Below are 6,158 nucleotides of genomic sequence, written 5' to 3'. Positions count from 1 at the left end.
AATTTTATATATTAAATATTATATTATATATTCTAATATATAATATTATATATTATTATATTCAATATATATTTGTATATAATATATAAATATCGATATGTACATATAAAATATGTACATATATAATATATATAAATATAATATTATATGTTATAATAGTATTATATAATTATATAATATTGTAATCTACGTATATCATAATATCAAATATATTATAATTATTAAATATATAATTATATAATTTTAAGATTATAATTATTATATATATATATATGAAGAGTTGACTCATTGAAAAAGACTGATGCTTGGAGGGATTGGGGTCAGGAGAAGAAGGGGACGTCAGTGATGAGATGGCTGGATGGCTGGATGGCATCACTGACTGGATGGATGTGAGTTTGAGTGAACTCTGGGAGTTGGTGATGGACAGGTAGGCCTGGTGTACTGCGATTAATGTGGTCGCAAAGAGTCAGAGACGAATGAGTGACTGAACCAAACTGAACTGAACTGAAACTATACTTGCTCACCTATCTACTAGCTAAAATATACATATTATCTGGTTTTGATACTTTTGACAACTGTGTATTAGCCATATTTTAAATAATTTACACTTTTCAGTTTTAATTTTCATGTGCTGCATCTTAGATATATTATTAGCATGATAATTTTTAAATGAAAGTGACCCCTGACACATCATTAGGTATTTGAGAATAAATATACCAGGCAGAGTTTCAGAAATCATATCATCAGTGTAATTCCTTCAAGTTTGTCATTATTACTTAAACAACCAATAAGTCAAGAACACTGTCAAACATAAGCTGCATCCTTGTAAAAGATAAATGAAAGTTCCTGCTTTATAATGCCTGTTGGCTATGTTGCTTATTTTAGTAAATAAAGGCAGCCAGATTGGTGTCAAATATAGTATGCACACAAGAAGTAAGAGCTATCATTGAAGAATATGGAAGGAAAGGCATGCTTTATGCTTGAGAAAGTTCCAATGGAAGACTTTGGAAATTCCTTAAAAATACATTACAGAATTTGGTGGTGCCTTACCACTGAGAAAGTGGGATGCAAATATTTCTACTTTAGAATTTTGCTTTTTTATTATAAGTAAAATGGATAGATTTTGCTCTGAACACAAACAGATTCAAAATGATCACTTTTATTTCAAGTTAAACCTTAAAATGCAACTTATGCTTTTATATTTAGAATTTAGCATACATAGTCTCCATTAGACCACAGTTGTGTTGAGTCCAGGATATAAAATACTAGACATTAATAGAGAATAGAAATCTTATGTATTATTAATGATTCCTCTAAATCCCTTTAATTTATAGAATTACAAAACAAAAAGATAAATGTCTAATTGTACTATTTTCACATATGGAACCTCAAAAATATCTAGCAAATGTGAATCTCACTTCAATGATGGAATTTGTTCTTTTGGGATTTTCTGAAGTTCCCAACTCAAATATTTCTTTTTGTGATGTTTCTGTTTATCTCTGTGATAACTCTGGTGGGAAAGGGCATCATTATTCTCATAAGCAGAAACAGACCAGACTCTCCAGACTCCCATGTATTTTTCCTCAGTAATTTTTCCTTCTTGGAAATCTGTTATGTGTCTGCCACTCTTCCTAGAATGCTCATAAACCTCTGGACTCAGAAAAGACATATTTCTTTGCTTGTTTGTGCAACACAGATGAATTTTGTCCTTATATTTGGAAACATAGAGTGCCTGCTTCTTACAGTGATGACCTATGATCACTATGAGTCCATTTGTAGCCCCCTGCACTATCCTCTGGTCATGAACCACAAGGCCCATGTCCAGCTGGTGGCTGCCTGCTGAGTCACTAGAATTCCAATTCAGGTAGGGCAGACGTGCCAGATTTTCTCTCTGTCCTTTTGTAGGTCCAACCAAATCAATCATTACTTCTGTGACATCCCCCCAGTACTGAAGCTGGCCTGTGGGGACAATATTCTGAACGAGATGTTGGTCTTTACGGTTTCTGTGCTTTTTGTCATGGTCCCTTTTCTGCTGATTCTTGGCTCCTACAGTAGAATCACCTTCACCATCCTGAAGTTGCCATCGGCAACAGGAAGAGCAAAGGCTTTCTCCACCTGCTCATCTCATGTCATGGTTGTGACTTTATTACTTGGATCTGCAATCGTTACATATTTACGACCTAAATCCAGAAATTCTTCAGAACAGACAAATTTCTCTCATTTTTCTATAACACTATCACCCTGATGTTTAACACCCTGATATACACACTGAGAAACAAGGATGTCTTGACAGCCTTGAGAAAACTGCTACCTTAATTTAAAGCATTAGCTGCTTGATTTAAACTCATTTTCTGTTTTCCTATTTAATTTTGCCATTGTATAATCAGAAATAGGTTGCTCTTTCCACATGATTAATAGATATATTATATTCATTCATTCCTGGCCTTATTGTTTTATGCTGGATTTTTAAAATATCAGGATTATATTATGGTGTCTTGCTGATAAGAAACTATGTATTTAGGCGATATTATATTCAGTCCACAAATTTACTGGTGATTTGCAATTTTAAAAGAAAATATAGTATCACTTACTTACCTTTTCCCTTAAAACCATAGATATTTTTGTACTTTCCTGTTCATATAACTATCATGCACTTCCCCCACCCCCCGCCTTTTCATGATGTTTTTAGGTAATACAGATGGCAAAAGTTTGGGGGACAGTTGTTAAATATCTATGTGTTTTTAACTTTAGACATTTTACCTTTCAATGACTTCAATTTGATCCTTCTGTAAAGATTAAATATAAAACTGCATAATGACCCTTAAATTTTTGTAGTGTGGCAATGAATTTTTACCCTTTGCTTCTTTCTGAATTCTTCTCTGTAGATACGTTTTATGTAGCCAAATCATGCTACTAGCATCTTGATAATTTGTTAACTTAATTTTTACTAATGCAAAAAATATGAATTCATGTTTGCTGTTCAGAGATATAAGATGTATGGAAATCAATCCTTTTCTGCCCATATAGTGTTAACCATTCTCTAAGATCTCTTGCTTTTTTTAAAAAAAAAAATTCTTTTGGCGATTATATAATTGAAATTAAAATAAAAATGCATTATTTTCCCAAGTCTTCCTGGTTGTAAAGGATTATACTTGATAAGACAGAATCACTATATTAAACTAAAAGAAATTACTATTAAAAAGATCTTGTATTTCTTCAAATGGAAAGAATTGAACTATGGACAGTACACTGGATCATTTTCAGTCAAACTGATTGGGAAGTGATGCAATCTGAGGAAGGTTTTTTTTTTTTTTTCTTTTTAAATCTGTCTTTCTCTTATTATATTATGTGTTTAAATTATTTTTCATAAGACCATAATTCATCTATCAGCTAGTTCTCTTCTTTGAGTAGGTATCATGTCATCAAAAAAGAGATCTAAAAGGCACACCAAAATTATAGCAATCATTTCAGAGGAGATAATATGCAGATGACAGTAACAGATGACAACTGTGGCTATTACAAATTACCCATTGAGAATACTAAAGGAAGTAAAATATAAAAGTTGGTTTTGTAGCCATTTTGAAGTCCTCTGTTTCAATATTCTGTTGCTGCACAACAAATTATACCCAAAATTTATGGTTTATAATAATATAATTTGATTGGATCACATGCATTGTCCAGTATTGTGGCAGGGATCAGCTGCATGGTTGTTCTCTTCCATATAGCATTGACTATCATCACTAAAGAGAATTCATATGGTGACTGATTTTGTTTTCATATCTAAAAAAGCTTCACATAACTATATTGTGTAGTTACAGTGATGCATTACAGAGAAGAAAAACCCAGTTTTCACTTAAATTTCATATTCTAGAGGGACAAACTATTATTAGATAAATAATAAAGTAATTTAGCATAAAATTATAAGATAAATCATATAGTAAAATGATCCACATTGAACTTGTGATATTAGAGTGGTATTTAACTTAGTTTGGGAAATAAGAAGTTAAAGAATGCTTTCAGTAAAGGATGACACTAAAGTAATTTTTAAAAATATATATCTACAGTAGGACTAACAAACAAAATTAAATAAAAATATATTAAAACATGTCCTCCTGTAATTTGAACCAAGGAAAGGGATTTTTCTCTTAGTTTGTATTCAACATTTTAGTAGAGATTCTAGCCTATACAGTGGGGGAAAAAAGAGAGAGAGAGAGAGAGAATAAAATGCATATGTGAACATTGTAAAGTGTTAGTCACTCAATCATGTCTGACTCTTTGTGACTCAATTGACTGTATCCTGCAAGGCTCCTCTGTCCATGGAACTCTCCAGGCAAGAATACTGGAGAGGGTAGCCATTTCCTTCTCCAGGAGATCTTCCCAATGGGATCAAGCTTGATTCTCCCACATTGCAGGCAGATTCTTTACCATCTGAGCCACCAGGGTTTTATTAACCTATTTGTTGGAAGAGGTTATATATGAATATGTGGAAAATATTTAATAATCTATAATGAAGTTATTAGACATAATAAATGAATTCAACATGTGTAGTGGATACAGAATCAACAAACACAAATCATTTTCATATGTGTGTGCATGCTAAGTCGCTTCAGTCATGTCCAATTCTCTGTGACCCTATGGACTGTATAGCCTGCCTAGCTCCTCTGTCCATGGAATTCTACAGGCAAGAATACTGGAGAGGGTAGCCATTTCCTTCTCCAGGGGATCCTCCTGATCTAGGGGTGGAACCCACATCTGTTATGTCTCTTGCATTGGCAGGCAGGTTCTTTACCACTAGGACCACCTGGGAAGCCCTTATTTCCACATAGAAAAGCAAAAATAAGTAGACATTGAAAATACTATTTAAATAGGAACTAAGATATGAAAATTTTAAAAGTAATGGAAATGAAAACCTTGCAGGAAGTTTATTTAGTAAACCAGAAAATAATTTGAGAGAAATTTAAAATAAGGAAATAAATGGATTGCAATAACACTTTTATGTACTGGAAAACTCAATATTTAAAAGATGTCACTTTTCCCTAGTATAATTCAATTCAATGATACAGAAATTCCACGAAGTAAAGTAAAATTCCTTTGGTGTATGGGTGGGTGAGGTGATGTACAGGGGAGTGTGTGTGTGACTTAGGCTGATTCTAAATTGTGTATATAAAGACAAGCAATTATCACCAAGGCACTCCTGAAGAACAGTAAAATGAGAGGATTTACTTTACTGGATAGCATGCCTTACTATAATAGTGCAGAATTCAGGCAGTGATTGATAAAGACATCAGCGATATGTGGTAGAGAGCCCAAAACATATCTCCTTCATGCACACACACTTAAAAAAAAAAAGATAAAACTAAAAGTAACCAGGGGGAAATACATACCATAACAATGGGAGAGATTTGTTTGATGCAGAATTCAATTTGGAAACTATTTAGGTCAGAAGAACAGATCACATCTTTAAAGAACTGGATAAAACATGTATCAAACTAGAATGATTTTCTAATAAAATTATCCCACAAAACAGAAAGTGAACTTTAAAAAAATTTTTTTTAATTTTATTTTTTATTACTTTACAATATTGTATTGGTTTTGCCCTATATCAACATGAATCCGCCACAGGTATACACGTGTTCCCCATCCTGAACCCTCCTCCTTCCTCCCCGTACCACCCCTCTGGGTCGTCCCAGTGCACCAGCCCCAAACATCCAGTATCGTGCATCGAACTTGGACTGGCGACTCATTTCATATATGATAGTATAGATGTTTTGATGCCATTCTCCCAAATCATCCCACCCTCTCCCTCTCCCACAGAGTCCAAAAGACTGTTCTATATATCTGTGTCTCTTTTGCTGTCTCGTATACTGGGTTATTGTTACCATCTTTCTAAATTCCATATATATGCATTAGTATATTGTATTAGTGTTTTTCTTTCTGGCTTACTTCACTCTGTATAATAGGCTCCAGTTTCATCCACCTCATTAGAACTGATTCAAATGTATTCTTTTTAATGGCTGAGTAATACTCCATTGTGTATATGTACCACAGCTTTCTTATCCATTCATCTGTTGATGGACATCTAGGTTGCTTCCATGTCCTGGCTATTATAAACAGTGCTGCGATGAACAATGGGGTACACGTGTCTCTTTCAATTCTGG

General features: G+C 33.4%; 1 pseudogene; it reads left to right on the top strand.

Annotated features, from left to right (window-relative positions):
* Window positions 1-1,380: 1,380 nt before the first annotated feature.
* LOC133239071 (olfactory receptor 10AG1-like) lies at window positions 1,381-2,402 on the top strand (annotated as a pseudogene).
* The last annotated feature ends 3,756 nt before the right edge of the window (window positions 2,403-6,158 follow it).

This window comes from Bos javanicus, chromosome 26 (assembly GCF_032452875.1).
Source record: "Bos javanicus breed banteng chromosome 26, ARS-OSU_banteng_1.0, whole genome shotgun sequence".
NCBI classification, from domain to species: domain Eukaryota; kingdom Metazoa; phylum Chordata; class Mammalia; order Artiodactyla; family Bovidae; genus Bos; species Bos javanicus.
Note: the sequence above shows the minus strand (reverse complement) of the source record. Positions and strands in the feature narration are given on the sequence as shown.